This window comes from Capsicum annuum, chromosome 12 (assembly GCF_002878395.1).
Source record: "Capsicum annuum cultivar UCD-10X-F1 chromosome 12, UCD10Xv1.1, whole genome shotgun sequence".
In the NCBI taxonomy this organism is placed as follows: Eukaryota; Viridiplantae; Streptophyta; class Magnoliopsida; order Solanales; family Solanaceae; genus Capsicum; species Capsicum annuum.
Genome location: NC_061122.1, coordinates 51611742 through 51633968, shown reverse-complemented (window position 1 = coordinate 51633968; position 22227 = coordinate 51611742).

The following is a 22227-nucleotide window of genomic DNA, read 5'->3' as shown; positions in this document are numbered from 1 at the left end:
AAGTATGAATAATCAATTTAGAACATGGGACAAGTAATTCAATCAGTAAAAACCAAAACCCCTCAACCCAATTTCAAAGCTCATAATTAAATCACATGAAAATTCATTCTATTAATGCCCTAACGTAAAATCAAGTTTAGGGAAGAGAAGCATGCCTGAAATACACAAGAAATTGAAGTCAATTTGATGTTTTGGAGCCCGGATAATAAATTCACTTTGAAACCCTTAAATGTTCTTGGGTTTTGAGTTTAAGAGAGAGAGAATGATTTGATCTTTGAAAACTTAAAGGAATAGGATTAATTTATGTTATGAGATTGTACAAGGGGTAAAAAACTAAAAGACCCTCACCCCAAGTGAAAAAAATTTAGACTAAATTAAAACACTAGTGTGGCACGCCAATATTGAGGAGGTAAGCCTCTGTGCCACACCGATATCACAGAGGTTAACCTCTGTGACACGGCCTTAATGCAGACTCCCATTGCCTCAGGGTCCCAAAATAATCCCAAACCCTTATTTAAAAATTGGAAACTTTCTTGAAACACCCTTTTTACATTCCTAAATATAATTCAAGTCAAAAATAGGCATTAAGCACACGAGAGGGTCAAAAATAAAATGATCAAAGTTTTATGGGGTATCACATTATCTCCGCATTCATCCCCAAATGATGAGTTAGGACACTTTTAGCATGAGAATAGCAAGAATACATTAGAATCAAATGAAAAACTCAGAAAATGACAAAAGGAAAATAAAACTCATACTTTAAGCACTCTCATCCAACACGGGGAACAAGAATGGATACTTGGCCTTCATATCTTCCTCAGCTTCCCATGTAGCCTTTTCTACCTTTTAATTTCTCCGAAGGAGCTTCGCCGAGGCTATATCCTTGGCCCTCAACCTATGAACTTACCTATCCAATACCTCAATATGTAGTTCCTCTTAAGACAAGGAATACATAACACCAACATCCTTAATAGGCACTATCAAGGAAGGATCACACACACACTTTTTCAATATGGACACATAAAATACAGGGTGAATGGAAGCTAAACTCGCAGACAAGTTTAACTCATAAGCAACATTCCTAATTCTCCTTAAAATCTAATATGGACTAACATATCAGGACTAAACTTCCCTTTTTTCCTAAACTTCATAACTATTGTCATAGGAGATACCTTCAAGAATACCTAACCACTTATTTCAAACTCTAACTCTTTTTGCCTCACATCTGCATAAGACTTTTGGAGACTTTGAGCAGTCTTAAGACTATCTCTAATCACCTTTACCTTCTCCATGGCTTGGTGAACCAAGTCAGGTCCAAACAACTTAGTATAACTAACTTAAAACCAGCCAATAGGAGACCTACACCTCCTACCATAAAGAGCCTTAAAAGGAGCCATCTGTATGCTCGAATGATAACTACTGTTATACAAAAACTCAATAAAAGGTAAATGGTCAACCCAAGTACCCTTAAAGTCAATCACACAGGCTTTTATCATATCTTCTAAAGTCTGAATAGTCTAATCCACTTGTCCATCTGTTTAAGGGTGGAAAAAGGTGCTAAGGTTCATCTATGTACCCAATTCTTTCTGAAATAAATGCCAAAAGTGAGAAGAAAACTGCGAACCTCGGTCTAAAATAATGGACACTGGTGCACTATGCAACTTCACAATCTCCTAAATGAACAACTTAGTATAATTCTCTCCTGAGTAGTTAATCCTCACCGGTAATAAGAGAGTATAATTAGTCATTCTATCCACAATAACCCAAATCAAATCATACTAACTAAGAGTCTGCAGAAGACCCATAATGAAATCCATATTAATCACCTCCCACTTCTACACGAGCAGCTCTATCTCTTGAGATATGCCATTAAGCCTCAAGTGTTCTACCTTAACTTGCTGACAGACCATATACTTAACCATAAAATTTTCTATATCCCTCTTCATGTTATTCCACCAATAGATTTCCTTGAAGTCATGATACATCTTAGATGAATCCAGATGAACTGTATGTCTGCACTCATGAGCCTTAGTCAAAATCCTTTCTTGCAGCCCATCAAAATCAAGAAGGCATAACCTACCTTGATATCTCAGGATACCATCTCCCCAATCTTGAATGCCATAACCTTCTGTTGTCCTACATCACCCTTAGCTCACCAAGGTCTACTTCTCCTTTACCTTAGCTCCAAAAAATAATTTAACAACCTCTTGAACAATCACTTCTTTATCCTCGGAGTCCAAGAGACAAACTCATAAGTTAGTCAGCTTGTGAATATCCTTCATTAATCTGCTTTTCTCCTCATCAACATGAGATAGGCTCCCCATAGATAACTTACTAAGAGTATCAATAACCACATTAGCTTTATCCAGAGGGTGATGAGGGCTCATGTCATAATCCTTAAGTAGCTCATACCACCGTCTCTGCCTGATATTTAATTCCTTATGCGTAAACATATACTACAAGTTCTTATGTTTGGAATAAATATCCACATGCCCCCATATAGATAATGGCTCCAAATTTTAAATGCAAAGACCACAATCACAAACTCTAGATTATGAGTTAGGTAATTCTTTTTATAAAACTTAAGCTACTTGAAAGAATAGGATACTATCCTACAATGTTGCATCAAAACATAACCTAGTCCCACACGGGATGCATCACAGAACACAATATAACTATTAGTTCCATTGGGTTGGGTCAAAACTGGTATTAAAGTTAACTTATCCTCTAACTTCTCAAAACTACCCTCACAAGCATCGGACCATAGAAACTTAATCTTCTTTCGAGTTAACTTAATCAACAAACCAGAAATAGAAGATAAATTCTCTACAAACCTCTTATAATACCCAGCCAAACCCAAGAAGCTCCTAATGTTGATTGAAGTTGTAGGCCTAGGCCATTTCTTAACTGCCTTAACTTTCTGTGGAACCACTTTGATCCCTTCACCAGAAACAACATACACAATAAAAGTCACAATACTCAAACAAAATTTACTCTTAAAAAATTTAGCATACAACCTCTGGTCCTTAAGAGTCTGCAACACAATTCATAGGTAATTGACATGATCCTCCCTACTCTTACAGTACACCAAGATATCATCAATGAAGACTACAATAAAAAAACCTAGAAACTACCTAAAAACCCAATTCATATGATCCATGAATGTAGCCGGAACATTTGTCAACCCAAATGACATAACCAAGAACTTATAATGGCCATATCGAGTACGAAAAGCAGTCTTGGGAATATCAACCTCCTTAATTTTCAACTGATGATAGCTAGAAAGAAGATCAATCTTAGAGAAACACCTAGCACCCTGAGGCTGGTCAAAAAGATCATCAATCCTAAGAAGAGGATACTTATTCATCACTATAACCTTATTTAATTGATGATAGTCTATACACATCCGAAGGGACCCATCTTTATTTAGCACGAAAAGTACAGGAGCACCCCATAGAGAAATAGTAGGATGAATGAAACCCTTATCAAGAAGATCCTTTAATTACTCCTTTAGCTTATCAATTTAACCGGAGCCATTCTATAAGGAGGAATGGAAACAAAACAAGTATATAGTAAAAGATCTATCCCAAAATATAATTCTTTATCAGGAGAAATTCTAGGAAAATCACCAGGAAAGACTTCAAGAAATTCGTTAACCAAAGGGACAAATTGCAAAGAAGGACTTTCAGAGTCAAATCCTTAACCCGAACTAGATGATATAAATACCCTTTTGAAATCAATTTCTGAGCTCTAAGGTAGGAAATAAACCTCTCTTGGGGTACTAAGAAACTCCCCTCTCATTCAATTATTGGTTTATTAGGAAATCGGAAAATAACCTTTTGGGTCCCATAATCCAAATAAGCATAGCACGAATAAAGTCAATCCATCCCTAAGATAACATCGAAATCCACCATATCCAACTCTATCAAATCTACCAATGTCTCTCTATGAAAGATAGACACCACACAACCCTTATAGATTTTTCTAGCAACAATAGACTCACCCACTGGAGTAGAAATAGAAAAGGAGTCAGAAATGTTTTCAGGATCAAAACCAAAATATACAGCCACATAAAGGGTCAAATAAGATAGGGTAGAACATCACGGGAAATAATAAACATCACGGGAAAAGAGTTGTAACATACCAGTAATAATATATGGAGATACCTTAGACTCCTAACGAGTAGCAAGTGTATAAAGATGATTCCGGCCAATGGTGGCACCAGAAGTAGCACTCTTTGGTGCAGGAGCTGAAGTAATGGTGACCGAAACCTTATTAGCCCAGTGGCAACCCTAGATGAAGGATGATCTTGCTACATGTTACCAAGATAACCACAATTATAACGCTAATTTATCTCCTCCACACTATATCCATAGTGAAGCTACTAACAAAAACAACAAGAAGGACAAAGTGGGGCTGACTAAGATCCACTAGCCTAAGACTGGGCACCCTTTGCCTTAGGACCACTGCTAGCCTGAAAATAACGATCATACAAAGGCGTAGGAAGGGATCACTAGAAGACGAATATGAATTGCCTTAGTTCTTCTTCTTGGTTCACTGTCTACCATCTTTCCCACTATTCTGCTGATCCCTGCCCTGCTTTAAATATCTAAACTTCTTATTTTTCCTCTCTCCCATCTCTGTCTGCTTCTTTTTCTCATCCTCAACCTACTGTAAATAAACTATAAGCCTGTAGATATCCATATCAATTTTTAAAATTGCGACCTTACATTCCAATACCAACTCATGGGACAACCCATAATCAAACTACCTTATCTTGGATCTCATGTTAGATACTAATTATAGAGCATAACAAGCTAACTGCTGTAATTTCAGAGCATATCCTTTGCACTCATCTTACCCTGCTTCAGGTTAAAACTCCTCAACCTTAGCTTCCTCAACCCCTGAGTAAAAAAATGATCAAAAAAGCCCCCGAAAAATCATTCACATAGCCTGCTCAACATCATCACCTCTCATAGTTTCCCACTCCTCATACTAAGAATAAGCGACATCCTTTAACTGATACAAAACAAACTCTACACCCTCAACATCATTTGTATGCATCACCCTATAAATTTTCTCCATTTCATTTATAAACCTCCGTGGATCCTCCTCAACCTAGAGCCTATAAAGGTTGGGGGATTCAACCTCATAAATTGGCCAACTCAAGTGATCTCAGATGAATGAGGAACATAACCAATATGATCAGAATGATAAGAATGTGATGCCACCAACTGAGTAAACATATGAATAGACTTACGAAACTCTATATTAGAGATATCTCCCTGAGATGACTGAGCATAAGTATCACCAGCTTGGGAAGCCCGAGGAGGACTAGTGGGGACTGGTGGAACTCCACGTGGGGCAGCATAATTAGAAGTAGGGACCCTAGACTGGGTCTATACTCCATAAGCAAGATGAGTCCCCTTCACATTCTCCTAAGGTGGATCAGATTTCCCAGCAGAGTTTTTACAAACATAAAGTCTTTGGGGAGGCATAATCTAAAATGTGAGGAAGCTAGAAAATAGAAAAGTCTCTTAACACTAGACTCTATAGCACGAAATAGAACATAAAAAAGGGAAATATTCCTAAAAGTCTCTTAGCCCACTCCTTATAAGTGTGATATGCTACACACCTATAAAAAGAACTCTAATCGACATGACCTTTTGGACACCCAGTGACCTTAAATCGTGCTCTAATAACAAGCTTGTCATGATCCGAATCAAGGCCTGGTCGTAATAGGTATCTCAAGAACAATAATAATAACAATAATAATAACAAAACAAAATCTAATTAAACAGCAATAAGAAGAAGAAAAGATAACTCAAAAGAAAACTAAGAGTTCAGACAATAACCAACCTACACTTGTCCATAAAAGCCTCTAAAACCATATTAATATCTAAGTTGGGACCTTCCCTCGACTATGACCAAAAAAAATCCAGAAACACTGAGTCAATAAAAAATTAGAATGAAATAATGAGGCCTTTCAAAGGAGGAAGGCTCACCACTTTACACCAACTCAACAAGTGTACTCAACCACGTAATGCTGCATAAGAGCAAAAAGAAAGTATTTGGACCCTATATTATAAAATGATATAGCATCTTAGGATGGTCAGTGGGATAAGCACTGACATGTAACTCAGGGAAAGTTATAAAATTATGCCATGTCCAAAATTAGTCAAAACCATATGCACACATTTATATATACATATATAAGATATTGAGATAGGGTAAAGGTAATGAACATGAGAGTTTCAAAACCGTTAACCTGTACTAAGTAGCTCGATCCATCCTAACAACACCCATGGGCTATATGGGTTTAGCTCCCTATGCTGAAAGGGCCCTAATGCATGTTTGCCATACGAACCAAGAAAAAATCAAAGGAAAAATACATCCATAATAGGTAATAGCCATCCTAAAAATATGTATATCAAGTGTGCACCAAGCACATGGTCATATAGACCCCCAATGCCGGCAAACGTGTTTTCCAATGTTCATCCCCCGGGACTTACACCTTCACGGTAAGCTACCAAACGCCCTTTAATCCTAAATTATAATCACTTTCTATATAATTCCAACCATTAACCCAAGAGTCATTCAATAAGGCATTTACCACTTAGTATCGTCGTACCAACATGCTTGCAAGCTAAATTAAATATGCCAAACCAATCCATATAACCACATTGACTCCCAAGTTCCATTTAAAAATCCAAACCATGGCCACCCATCAAAATTTATTTTTATATCAATTTATCTATTAATTCAATGCATTGGGTTCAAAAACAAGTTAAACCATGCAATTTATACATATTCAAAATAAGATTATAAAGTGGATTGAGGTTAATGCAAATTCCAAGTCATAATTCATCCAATTTGGGGGAGAAATGTCCCCCCATTCCAATCATTTAAATAATGTATCAATCTAATCCTAAAAACATCAATTTAAAACATGAGTAATCAATCTAAAACATGGGAAAAGTAATTCAAATAGTAACAACCAAAACCCCTCAACTAAATTTCAAAACTCACAATTAAATCACATGAAAATCCATTCAATTAATGACATAGATAAAATTCAAGTTTAGGGAAGAGAAAGATTCCTGAAATACACAAGAAAGTGAAGTCAATTTGAAGTTTTAGAGCCTGGATGATGAATTCACTGTGAAACCCTTGAATGCTCTTGGGTTTTGAGTTTAAGAAAGAAAGAGAATGATTTGATCTTTGAAAACTTAAGGGAAAAGGATTATTTTATGTTATAAGGTTGTACAAGGGGTAAAAAGACCAAAATTCCCTTAACCTAAGTCATAAAACAAAATTGGAAAAAAATTAAAACACTAGTATGACATGCCAATATCGTGGAGGTTAGCCTCTGTGCCATGTTGATATCGCGGAGGTTAACCTCTGTGACACGGCCTTATCATGGACCCTCACTGTCTCAGGGTCCAAAAAGGACCCGAACCCCTTCCAAAAAATTCAAAACTTTATAAAAACACCCTTTAACATCCCTAAACATAATCTAAGTAAAAAACAGACATTACACGGGTGGAAGGGTCAAAAATATAATGATTGAAGTTTTATGGGGTCTAATAAATTTGTGTAGCAACAAATGTTTGTGTCTCTTGACCTGGGCCCACATCATCAAATGGAACCAAAACATCATAATCATATCCCTCAAGCTCAATATCGAGAGACCCCGACCTATCAAAAATCTAAGTGACTCCCTAAGATCTATCTTTAGCTCAACCTCTGCCCTTACCACGTCCCATACCCCATCCACATGTGTCAACATTAGTAGTCGATTTAGGGGTTGGTATAAGCTTTTGACCACCATCCTAGTTGCATGAGTTCTCACTATCTTTGAGAGAATAAGAAAAGAATTTTAGTATTTCAAGCTAAAAAGGGTCAATTTGCATGATAATAAAGGAGAAAAAAATATTTCTTAAAGTCCCAAAGCCTTTCAAAGATAAGTAACGGGCATCTCTGCACTAATTCACAAGACTCTACTAGACTCAACTTGTATTTGTGAGACTAATGAACCTAGGGCTCGGATACCATCTGTCACGTCCCAAAATCAGGACTGCGATGGCACCTTTCCACCTCTTTGTGATAGGTAAGACTAAACCCAATCCCAAACATAATATCCAAATATATAGAAGCAGAAGATGATAAGAGTAGAAATAAAACCCTAAATAATCTCCAAAACATCCTTTTGTCCTGAGCTGAGGGTCTATCAGAAACAACCTCTCTACTTCCTTAGAGGTAGTGGTATGGACTGTGTACATTTTATCCTCCTCAGACCCCACTATGTTTGACTATACTGGGTTTGTGTTTTTGTTATTTTAATCTCCAAAACACATTACAATGTATTATAATCATAGTCAAAACATAGATAATCCAGGTCTGGTAGTCACTAATACAAGACACTAAATTCAAAAATCAAAGAAAAGTCGGAGTATCTCAAAATGTAGAAAATGCATAAAGATAAGAGTAGAAAAGATTTCAGTAGTCTCTAAAACCAATAGTAACAACCTCAAATCTCCAAAGATGCTAACATAGAAGTCACCATAGGAATTAGTTCCAAGAGATCATCGCATTTGTACCTACATGTAAGGTGCAGAAAAAGTAAGGGGAAGTACAAAACAATGTGTGCTCAGCAAACATCGTTGATCAAACCTAATTCAAAGTCTTGACGAGTAATACCATGTCAACCATCTAAAACAATCATACAATCCACACTCAGGAAAGCCACCCTAATCTAATAGAATAATAAAGTATAACAGTCATAAGAATATCATAACACATTCCAAGAATTCCTCGATACAGTAAAAATCAAGTAACGAATATTTAAGTACTTAATAAATTGTACAAAGTCAACAAATACATCTTACTCTATCAGTACCAGAAATTAATGACTATAGTGCAATGCAATGCATATGTTGTGTACACGTCTATCGAGCAATGGCTTCATGGTCAGGACTCAAAAGGTCCATGTACTATTTAGACATACATATCGACCCAAATAAATATATTGTGCATGCGTGCACTTTTCTTCTAATAAATATAGTATGCAGTCGTGCACTCTGACCCCCTTAAATATATAAACAATGATGCAGGCATACACTCTGATCCCATAAGAAATATAATGCATGATGTACAAACGTGCAAATCTAATCCCAAATCTACCATAAAGTTAAGAGAGCAATTTTATGTCTTAATCTATATCAGGTATTGATTTTAAAATCAACTCATCAAGTGAGAGTATTCTTATTAACTAGAATTTTCAACTGTTCATTTACCATAACAACTCTACTCATCGAGCTAGAATAAAGAAAAAATAGTTTAAACATACAATTGACTTACTTTAACCCCTCAAATAACATCAGCACCCACATAGATGCTCGTTACTTCACCTATACAGTACCCCCATTCCCTATTATTCCCATTACACATAACTAATACATAAGCACGTCAAAAAGAGTCTAAGAAAGTCACAACTTGTCTTAGAAGAAGACCTGTGAAGTAAACCTAAAATCAAAAGAATTAGATGGAAGGGTTATCTTCCTGAATCACCTTTGAACGATCCCAATCTTGAAGCATTCAGGAATTTTCTTCAAAAGTTGTGATGTGATTAAGAAAGAAAGAATAACTGCTCTTTTTGTGCCCCTCTCTTGTTTAAACTTCTGATGTTATTATTATTATTATATAAATATCGTAAATCTTTCCCACTTAATTTTATCTTTATACATAGGTCTCAATAATTAAGAAAACATCAACTTGGCACATTAACCACCAACTAATATATGTCTAAAATATCCAAAACTTTGAATAGATCCTCAGAATTTGTTTGAAACCTCAAGAAAACAAACCAAATATGTACATTAACTAAAAAGTATGTTTCAAACCTATCGAAAACATTAAAACACTAATTTGAGGTCATCTCAATTGAAGGTTGACCAGATCGGTCTTAACTTTATTAAAACTTAAGAATCTAATAACTTAAATCACCTTTGAACACCTCAAGGATTGGTACTACCCGCCCCTGTAAGTAATAATCACATCATAAAACTACAAGAAGAGTTAAAATAAGACAAATTTATAAAACTATTTGTAGGGTCATTATATTATGTTATTAAATTATTTGCTTAGTCATATCTTGCAACTATGACATGCAATTCCTCGCTCAAATGTTCTAGTAAATTCATTTTCTTTCCTATTGCAATTTATTTTTTCCTTATAAACCTATCATAATTCTTACAATATCTATAAGCCTTACAAGAACGTTGAGGTGGCATCTGATGGAATAAAGTTTATGATTTCTAGTGCTCTACCCATCAGTACAGCTAAGGGTGATTAACTATTCAAACACAATATGGAAATAGGATTTAGGTAAAGCTTTTTGCATATTACAGCTTTTTAGAACTATTTTTTTTATCAATTCCTCTCCTCTGGTTCCTATTCCCCAAACTAATTGACCCTTCATATCTCTAAATATATTGAAACTTGTATTTTAAATCTAAGTTTCACATTAATTTTTATTTTTCTGTGAGAGACGAGCAACAAGTTGCGTAGGAGAAATTGGTTCAGAATGGTTTTGGAGCTATGGTCAATAGGTTCTTATTTGGTGCATTAGCACCAGTTCTTGCATGGTAGCAACCAAGGCTTTCCCTAAGCAAAAGTAGATTTAAATCATTAACCTGCCAGTGTTGATAGGGTGCAACACAAACTGCTAGGTATGACATTCAGTATTCAAATGAAGAGGTTGTTCACCAAAAATTAGAATATCCATCGAGGGAAGTTTTTCATCTTATGATTCACTGTCAAAGAAAGTACAAGGATCCATCCATTGTCAATTAATGCAACATACTCTGTGGAAAGTAGTAAACAAAAATTTAAACATACTGTCACAAGGGAAAACTAAAAGGCATTCCGACTTCTTATTGCATAAACCTATATTTATTTTTTGCCTTTTCATATATTCATGTAGTTTATTTTTTTGACAATATTTCTCCAGTTAAAAACAAATAACCAACAAAGTTAAAATCTTTACTATCTCTCTAGTCAATAAGTCGCATTCTGAATAAGGTGAGATGATTAATATAAATTGGATCTCTTACCACTACCTTACATGTAAGAGATATCTTTCATGGAAAAAACTATATAAGGTATTTCATAACTTTTTTGAATATACACCTTTTTACCCTATCTAGCACAATACTTCACGTTCAAGTATGACTTTTTATCCATTTTGTGATGGTACAAAACACATCATGATTTGACAAAGACATAAAAAAAATTATTATCTTCCTTTTGAGTCCAGATTTTTGCAAAATTACTATATATTTTTTGTTTGCTAGAGAAATATATACTATCATTTTGGGATGAGATTGACATCAGTTTTTTTTTACGAAGCTAGCTCCAAATACTTACAACGTCCACTTTTGTTGGCTAATTTTTGAAAAGGATCAAATCACTTTTTGTGCAATATCAGTTTAGCTGGAAAGAACTACATATAAGTATCACCTCCTATTGGGTACTATGTAGTTTTGAAGATTGACAAACTAACACATGAATGAAACATGTTACTTGAGTTGGTGCACGCATAGGAAAGCAGATTTCCAGTTTCACTGATAGATGCAGATAAGATTGCTTAAAGACAAGAATGAATAAGCAAGCCTAATTCTGATATACTCAAGCTACTGATCATGTTGGGAATATAACAAGTTGAATTTGATTCAAGCACTTAATGATAAGGAAAATCAATTTGAGTTGAAAAAGGAGTCCTACATGAAGAAGAAGTTTCACTTCTGAGTATATCTTGAAGAGTCCTATGTGTGGGAGGAGAAAGATTCTGATTAATAAACATGTGCTAATTTAAAAGAGTTGGAGCTTTACTACAACACTAAGAAGACAAGTGTTGGAATTAAAGAAAGAGTCTCACTTGAAGTAGAACTCTATGCAATGAGAGTTCTAATTAAAAGAGGAGTTTGAAATAAAGAATGACTCTTTGAAGAGTTGTTCTTAAATAAAAGATTCATCAGTCAGAATAATTCACGCACTTACAAAGCAGAAAAGCACAATCGATAGATTGACTTCACGAAGTGCTACTCAATCACTAAAGAAACACATTGAAGAACTTGGTCCTAAGTATAGAATCCAGCTAAGAGTTTTAGCTTTGATTTTTAGAGTTGTTCATTGTGTTTGAACTATTGATGTAATATTAGTTTCAGTGTGTTATAAACTGCATTAGGAGATAGTTTTTGAGTTGGGGAAAACTCAGAGAATTTGGGAACGCGTACCTTGGGAGGTGTGTGTGTAGTTAGGAATTAGTGTTTATAATTCCTAGTTGTTGAGTCAAAGGAATTAGAGTTTATAATTCCTAGTTGTTGGGTTATATGGATTAGAGTTTACAATTCCTATTTGTTGGTTGCAAGAGTTTTGTAATCAGTCGTTGTTGAGGCTCAGAGTTATTTAGTAAAGTTGGGGTTAAATCCTGTAGAGGTGTAGGTCATGGATTTTTACACCTTTTGATCTAGGTGTTTTCCACGTAAAAATCATTGTGTTCTTTACTTTCTATTTTAATACTTCCTTGGAACACGCCAGGCAAGCCATTCTATCGATAAGCAATAGTTAGACGAAAATAAGATAATCAGTAAGGCACGAAGTCTAACACCTCCCTTTTTTTAACTACCTAATAATATCCCCCTACATACTCTTGCCTACTGTTTATATCATTTTGCATGCTTTGGATAGTTCTCTTTTTTTGTGTGTGTTTGATATTTCTTCTTGCTATAGTTTGATAATTGATGGTTTCTCCTCCATGCCATTTGATATTGTTTGACACCTAATTTTTGCCTCTACGACTAAATTTAATCTTGAGTTGCTTCCTTCTTAAATACAATTAACATTTATTTTACCCCAATAAAAACTTTTCAAAATATTTATCAAGGTAATTTGGTCATTTTAATCTGCGATTATATATTTTCATATTTGTATATACGAGATCATATAATTTTGTTACTTAAATAATTATTTTACTGAAAATCAGATTGTAACACCCTAGATTTTGACCTTTGAAAATTTCTTGACTCTTGTGCTCACTGCCCAAGTAACGACTCACCTAACGATCCGTAAGGCTCAAGACGTAGGCAAACTAGTGTGGAATGCCCATATTTCTGTTGATGTCGCGACTTTAACCTTACAAGTCGTAAGGTGAGGTCACGAATCGTAGGGTGTGACTCATGACCCTAGTAGTAAGGTTGCCCTGAGCTATTGGCCAGACTATGCGTCTAGGAAATAACTCGTATCTAGCTATCACGGGTCGTGGTGTGACCCGTAATGACTGGGTGGCCTTTTCATGCACTTTTACGTAAGCACACTTTGGCCATTTTATCTTATCCCCAATTATAACCCACCACATAAAACACCCTAAGGACCCCATAACTCTTATTACCCAATTAAATACACTCCTCTCTTCTCTCAAATTCTCCAAGTAAGAACAATTAGGGCTTTCAAGGGATTGGGCATTCAAGCTTTTAATTAGTGGTTTATATTCAACTTTCTTAGTATCTCAGGCATGTATCTCTTCCCTAAAGCTTATATTGCTAAAAACATGTTTTAATTGTTACCCATATAGTTTTAAATATTTGATTTTGGAATTTGGGATAAGGGTTTTGGATGATTGTTGTTTAAATGGTTTTTTTTATAATTTTACATGCATTGTTTATGCTTTATTGATGAATTTTGGAACTCATTGGGTGCATGGGTATGGTGAATGAAATAGAGGTCGTGGATTCCCCCAAATTTATGGATTTTGGAAATGGAATTACCCATTTTATGAAATTGTCTTTAAACTTGGATATATGCATATTAAAACCAAATTTGAAACTATTGAATTGCATAAAAGGATAATGGAATACAAACTATTTTAAAAGGCCCTAGTGGCCATGATATGAGTTTAAATTGGACCTTGGGGGCCGTGGAATCCCCTAAGTTGGTAAATAATTGGACCATAGGGGTCTTGGAATCAAGTTGATGGATAATTGAAATGGCATAATGATATTAGTTTGCAAGATTAATTGGTATGATGATACCACAAGTATATGCCTTAATGGATAATTCATGGTTTAATGAACGGGAATACGTAAATGTTTTAAATTAGGATTAAAGGGGGTTGTGTAGCTTGCTGTAAAGGTCGAGGTCCTGAGACACTGATATTAGAAACCCATGTTTGCCAGTGTAGGGATTTTTGTGCTTATGTCAAACACTATATATATGTATCATGGATTGGTAAAGGATCGTAGATTCATCATACTTTCTTGATATCTCTATTCATGGGACTACCACACACTAGGCCATTCGAGTGGGGGAGCGGATACATATAGCCTGTGGGTGCCTTTGTAAAAGTTGAAGCTACACAGTCCATATTAATGTTTTAAATTTTATGCTAAACCTTATTCCTTATACCTATATTTCAGATACATATATATGTATGTACACTGTATGCATGTGATTTTACTGTGGCTTTGTACTTGGTATTATTTTATCTCTTTCATAATTTACATGATATAGCTCACCATGCTAACCATCCCTGAATGTTGTATCCCCATGTGATGCAGGGTCTGAAGTCAATTTTATTTCCTTGTGCAGTGGTAGGTGATCTCTAGATTGCTCCTGAGTTAGCTTGAAGTGGTGAGCTTCCATTCTCCGGAAGACCCTGATTTCATGGTCATGTTTCATTCATGTCTTAGACTATTTCTATGAGTTCCATTTTGGCTATGGTAGGGGTCATGTCTCGACTTAGGTAGATTTTTGGTTTCTTAGAGGTTTTGTGGCCAAAGGGTGGGTAGATTATGTTGTGGATTCTGAGATCTCTTTTGTTATTGATTAATCTATTTTTTTTATATGTTTGGTACTCTTCCACTACTAGTTTTATTATGTTCTAGTTGGCTAGGCTAATGGGGGTGGTCTCCGATCCTTGGCGGACTTGAGATACTCGTCATGACTAGGCCCTAATTAAGGTCGTGACAAGCTTGGTATCAGAGCCAGGTTTATGGTCATTGGGTGTCCATAAAGCCATGTCAAGTAGTCTCTTTTATGACTGTATAGAGCACCACACTTATAAAGGAGAGGCTAGGAGGCATTTAGGAATATTCTCTTTTTTAAGATCTATTTTTGGGGTATAGAGTTTAAGGTCTTGAAAAATCTCTAATTTTTATTTGAACATCTTCAGATTATGTCTCCCCTAAGATATGATACTCATAGGAACTCTTCTGTCTCACCTGAGAATAATATGAATGGAATTCACTCTGTTTATAGAGTTCAGACTCAGTTAGGATCTATGCTTCTATTGCCAATGTGCGATTCCACCGGTCCCTACCAGTCCTTTTTGGGCTTTTCAGGCTAATGATATTTATGCCCAACTACCCCAAGGAGATATTTCTAATACTGAGTTTTGTCGATCTATTCATCTGTTGATTCAGTTGGTGACTTCGTAGTCTCATCGGCCTAACCATATTATTTTGTAGCTCCATGTTCTGAGCTTACTTGAGTTGGCCAGTTCCTGAGGTTAAATCCCTCAACCTTTACTTGCTCAGAGGTTGAGGAAAACCCTTCAGGAGTTTTAGATAAAATGGAGAAGATAATTGAGGTGATGCTCACTTTTGATTCTAAAGGTGTGGAGTTTGCTACATACTAGCTAAAAGATGTAGTTTATAATGGTATGAGGAGTGGGAGCAGTTAAGGGGTGATGATACTTAGCCGGCTGTATGAAATAAGGTCTCTAATGCCTTTCTTGGTCATTTTTTTTCCTCAGGGGTTAAGGAAAGCTAAGGTAGAGAAGTTTGTTAATTTAAAATGGGGAAGATGATTGTGAAAGATTATACTTTAAAGTTTAAACAATTATCTCATTATTTTCCTGAGTTAGTGTTTATTCAGAGATTTAAGATAAGAAAGTTTGCTTTAGGTTTGTCTTGTGACTTTGTGTTCCAGTGCAAGGCGGTGATGTTGCATAACGACATAGAATCTCTAGGCTTGTGGTATAGATACAGTAGGTTGAAGATGGTCAAATGAAGAGGCAGACATAAATAGGAGAAAGATAGAACAATAAGTTCAGATATTTAGAGTAGGGTATAGATCAGCAAAATAAAGGTGGATATTATAGGTAGTAGAGCAAGAAGAAGACATGAGGAAGTTCTGGTTCATATTTTATGGCTAGCACTCTATATCCTAATCCATTTGGTGATCATTACTTTAAGGCTAAGAATGGGTTTAAGGAACAAGGTGCCTAATCTTAGGCTAGTGGAGCTCAGTCAGCCCCACCTTATTCTCTTACAGATTTTATGGACAGATGGAATGCAGTCAGTGTGATGAGGGGAGGAATAAGTGTCATAATTATGGTCAGCCAAAGATATTTATAGATATACTGTCCTCGACTCTTACGCCAAAGGGTGTTACTACTTTTGGTACCAGTTCAGGCTAGAATCGTCTTTATGCTCTTGCCATCCATCAGGAATCTAAGGCATTTCCTAATGTTGTCACTGGTACATTATAGCTTTCTCTGGTGATGTGTATTGTTTTTTTATCTAGGGTCTAACATTTCTTATGTGACCCCTTATGTGGCTGTTCATTTTAGTTTTGGTCCCAAAAGTATTACTGATCCCTTTTGTATTTCCACCGTGGTGGGTGATTCCATTATGGCTAGAGAGGTCTATAGGGGTTATGTGGTGTCTATGTATGGTAGGGAGACATTGGTGGACCTGACAGAGTTGGATATGGTGGACTTCGATGTTATATTTGGGATAGATTGGCTCCATTCATGCTATGGTTCCTTGGATTGTAGGATCCGAAAGGTCTATTTCCTTTTCCCTAATGAGCTGGTAATAGAATGGGAGGAAAGTTTCTTAGTGCCTAAAAGAAGATTTATTTCTTATCTTAGATCTCGAAAGTTGATTTCCAAGGGGTGTTTATATTATCTGGTTTTGGTTAAGGATTCTAGTTTTAAGGGTCCCTCTTTGTAATCTGTCCTGTGGCTAATGAGTTCCCTAAAGTGTTTCCCGATAATCTTCCTGGTTTTCCTCCCACTAGGGAAATAGACTTTGGGAATAATCTTCTATCAAATAACCATACTATTTTTATCCTCCTTATATAATGGCTTTGACTGAGGTTAAAAAACTTAAGGAGCAGTTAAAGGGCCTTCCTGATAAGGGTTTCATTCATCCTAGTATGTATTAATGGGGTGCTCCCATATTTTTCGTGTATAAGAAGCATTGTCTCCATTGGATGTGTGTTGATTATCGTTAACTGAATAAGGTTACTGTGAAGAATAAGCACCTTCTTCAGAGGATTGATAATCTCTTTGACCAGCTTCATGGTGCCAGATATTTTTTCAAGATTGATATCCGATTGGGTTATCATCAATTGAAGATTATGGAAAAAGATATCGCTAAAACTAATTTTCATACTTGGTATGGTAATTATGAGTTTATGGTTATGTCATTCAGGTTGACTAATGACCCGGTGGCATTTATGGATCTTATGAATTGGGTATTCAGATAGTTTTGGAATTTATTTGTTATCGTGTTTATTAATGATGTCTTGGTGTATTCTAAGAGTGAGGAGGGCCATACCAATCACCTTTTGAGTAGTGTTGCATACTATTAAGGATCAACTATTGTATTCCAAGTTTTTGAAGTGTGAATTTTGGTTGAATGTTGTGACTTTTCTTAGTCATGTGTTTCTAGTGAAAGGATCGTGGTGGATCCACAGAAAGTTGAGGCAGTTAAGAAGTGTCCTAGAACTATAACTCCAACTCTTCTATTGCTTGTCCATTGACTAAGTTGACTTAGAAAAAGGTAAAGTTTCTGAGGTCCAATGCTTGTGAGGGTAGTTTTGAGAAGTTAAAGGATAAGTAAACTTATGTTCTGATTTTGACCCTGTCTAAAGGTACTGATGGTTTTGTTGGTTATTGCGATGCGTCCCATGTGGGACTGGGTTGTGTGTTAATGCATCATAGTAAGGTTGTGGCTTATTCTTCTAGGAAGCTTAAGGTGCATAAGAAAATTATCCAGCTTATGACTTAGAGTTGGCAGCTGTAGTTTTTGATTTTAAGATTTGACATCATTACTTGTATGGGGTTCATATGGATATCTATTCAGATCATAAAAGCTTCCAGTATGTGTTTACTCAGAAGAAGTTGAATCTCAAAAAAGAGGAGGTGGCTTGAATTGCTCAAGGACTATGATATGAATCTTAATTATCACCCAGATAAAGCTAATGTGGTTGCTGATTTTCTTAGAAGGTTGTCCATAGGGAACATATCTCGTGTGGATAAAGAGAAAAGAGGACTGGTGAAGGATATTCATCGGTTGGCTAATGTAAAACCCCGAGTTTTTTGTCAATGGAAATTTTTGAAATTTTATCCTTACTGTCCTGATTACGACTTACCTTATGAGTTGTTGGACCCAAATCGTATCATAACCAATGTGTGTGGCTAAGTTTTATGCTCTAAGTAAGAGTGGATCACTACGAATCATGAGTACTCTTTATGGGTCACTATGTACAAATCATAGGATGTCTAGTCTATACCCAAATAGTTGTTGTGTTGACTGTGATTGGACCCTACGAGTCAAAGTATCCCATATGAGTTGTATTAGGTGAGTCATAGGGTGAACATTGTGTGTGTGACCTAGAAACAATCTTGGCTACGACCCATGGTGACAAGTTGTAACGGATCCTTACGAGTCGTATAGTGACCCGTAGTCATTGACGAAGGAATTTTAACTTTTAATATAAGGGAAATTTGGACAATTCCCTTCTTACCCAATTAAAACCCCACATTCATAAAGCGCCCAAAGGGGCTATTTCTCATTCATAATGTAATTAAACACTCTCAAAAACTTTAATGTCAAGATACTTAGGATTTGCAAGAAGTAGGTCATCCAAGGGATCAAGGGTTAAATTCTTCTAGTAAAACTTAGTATTTCAGGCATATTACTCTTCCCTAATTATTATTTTGTGAAGGGTGTGAATTTATTACATGGTTTAATTGAATAATTTTGAATGTGGGTTTCCAACATGGTTGAGGGTTTGGACATGGTTGCTTCTTAAATTGTTTTCCCATGATTTATTATACATTTCTTATGCTTTATTAATGGTTTGGAACTTGTGGGATGCATAGTAATGTTGAATAAATTAAGGAGTCATGGTTTTCCCCAAATTGATGTTTTAAAAATATGAATTGGTTCTGAATAACGGTGTTCCCTTAACCTACTTGTGTAAATGGTTTTGAATTGTAAAATTATCACTTAGTTTAACTTGCTCACCTATTTATTTCATTGCATAATTGATAAACCAATGAACTTGGATTTGAAAGGCCTTGTTGGCTATCATATTAATGAACAAAGAGGGTGAGGTGTTCCCTTAAGATTTTGATATTAATAAACAAAGGGGGTGAGGCGTTCCCCCAAGTTTTAATGTGATTTTTATGGGAAAGAGACAAGCTTTCAAGTTTTTGGGTATAACGATACCCACAGTGTGCCTTAACGGTTGGTTCATTGATTAATAAATGAGTTATGTGAAACTTCATTTAAATTGGGCTTAATGGGGGTTATGTAGCGAAGCCGTGAAAGTATGGGTCTTGGATAACTTATATTGGATACTCATGTTTCCTGATATGACGTTTGGTCTTGATGACCTGTGTGCACATGTCATACTTGATATATATTTTGGGACAGCTGGTTGCCTTGATGATGTTAAGTTTTCCTTGGATTTTCTCTGGTTCGTGAGGCTAACATGCAATGGGGCCCTTTCAGCAGAGGGATATGAACCCATATAGCCTGTGGTTCTTATTATGATGGTTGAGCTACATATTCTAGGATAATGTTTTACTTTATGCTAAACCATGTTCCCTATCCTAGCATATTATCTATATATGTATTATTATATGGTTCATATAGTATTTGAAATGGTTTAACATTATTTTGTCCCCTATCCCTGAATTACATACTTTTGCTCACCCTACTAATCATCTTCAAACGTTGTAACACCAAGCGATGCAGGCACCAGAGATACTATTACTTTTTCTGCACAGAGTTAGGTGGATCGACTCGATTCGTCAGTTTGTTGTGGTGAAGTGGTGAGCTTTCATTCTCCTGGAGACTTACACATTTCATCAATTCCTTTCATAGATTAGAATTGAGAGATTACATTATCTTAAACATTATTATTATCATTGTCAGAGTCGGGGACATGTCCCGACCAAGACTAGTTTTGGTTTTCTTTGCATATTGGCTTTGTTGGATTACTATGGACTTGGGTTATGTTGGTTGGTTGTTTTAGGGTCGGGTGTCGGCAATTTATTATAGTCATATCTTTTATTATTTGATCTTCTTTCATGCTATCATGTTATATGTTCAAAATTCAGCCATTATTGGGAGGTGTGTAGTGTTTGGGTTAAGTTCAAGGGTAATTTTTGGTCCACGGTGGACTTGAGATACCGGTCATAGCTAGGCCATGGTTTGGATCATGACAAAGTTGGTATCAAAGCCTAGGTTTGGTGTCATTGGGTGTTCATAAAGCCGTGTCAAGTAGAGTCTCTTTTATGGGTATGTAGTGCCCACACTTACAAGGGAGTGGCTATGAGGAATTTAGGAATGCTTCCCTTTTCTTGTGATCTATTTTTGAGCTATAGAACCAGGTCTTGAATCTCTTTTAACTCCCATATATTCCCTTTTTAGATCATGCCTCCTCGAATATCTGATGCTCAAAGAAACTTTTTTGTCCCACTCGAGAACAACATTGATGGAACTCGTCCTACTTACAGGGTTTAGACCTGGTCGAGGGCTCCTAGTCTTGATGGGTCTTGTGGGGTTCCCCCAAATTTCACTAGTCCTCCTTAGGGTGATGTGACTAATGTTGAGTTTCATTGTTCGATTTATTTTCTTACTGATTTAGTGGTCTCTCAGTCTCGCTAGTCTGAGTGTGAGTGTGATGTTACTCCTTTTTCTAAGGTCACTAGAGTTGGCCCATTTATGAGGATCAAACCTCCGATTTTCACTTATTCTAAGGTTGAGGAATATCCTCATGGCTTTACTGATGAGATAAAAAAGATTTTTTATGTAATGCCTCTATCTTGGAGGGTGCGGATTTTTCCGTATACCAACTGAAAAATATAGCATATCAATGGTATGAGGAATGGTATCAGTCGAGGGGTGTTGAGGCAGAATTGGAATCTTGGGATGAATTTTCTAGTGCTTTCCTTGATAATTTCTTTCCTCAGGAGTTGAGGAAGGCGAAGGCCAAGGAGTTCGTGAACCTGAGGCAAGGTAGGATGACAGTGAAAGAGTATACCTTGAAGTTTCACCAGCTATCTCGTTATGCTCCATAGTTGGTGTCCTCTATGAAAGCTCAGATGAGGAGATTTTCTTTGGGATTGTCCCATGATTTCGTAATGGAATGGAAATATGCTCTATTTAACAAAGACATGGACATCTCCAGGTTGGTAGCATACATGCAAAAAGTTGATGAGGAAAAGAAGAAAAAGGTTGAGATTAGTGAAAGGTAGAATAACAAGTTTCGATATTTGAATTAATTGAAGGCATCAATAGAGTGGTAGGGACAGTGGAAAATAGTCTAAGAAGAAGTTTGGCAATTCTAGTTCCTACTCTATGACTAGTGCTCTTTATTTGAAGACGTTGATGGTGTTGATCCCAGGGAACAAGGTGCCCAATCTCAGGCCATTGGGGCTCAGTCAGCTCCATCCCATCTTTCTTGTAGATTTTGTAGACATTTGTATCGTGATTTCTTTGATAAGGGGAGAAATAAGTGTTTTAGTTGCGGCTAGCCTAGCCACTTTTAGAGGAACTATCCTTCAGGCAATGTTTCTATGGGGGCGAATAAGGTCTCGGTTGCTGATTCTTCTACTCCCGCACCAAAGGGTGCTACTTTTAGCTCCGGTGCTAGTTAGAACCATTTGTATGCTCTCTCTACCTATCAAAATTTTAAGACGTCTCCCGATGTAGTTATTGGTACGCTAAAACTTTTCTCTCATACAGTGTATTGTCTGCTTGATCGCGGGTCTGCTCTTTCTTATGTGACCCCTTATGTGGCTATTTATTTTTATATTGGTCCATAGTGTATTTTGGATCCCTTTTCTGTGTCCACCCCGATTGGTGATAGAATTGGGACTGCTAGACTTTGATGTAATTTTGGAGATAGATTGATTGTACTTAT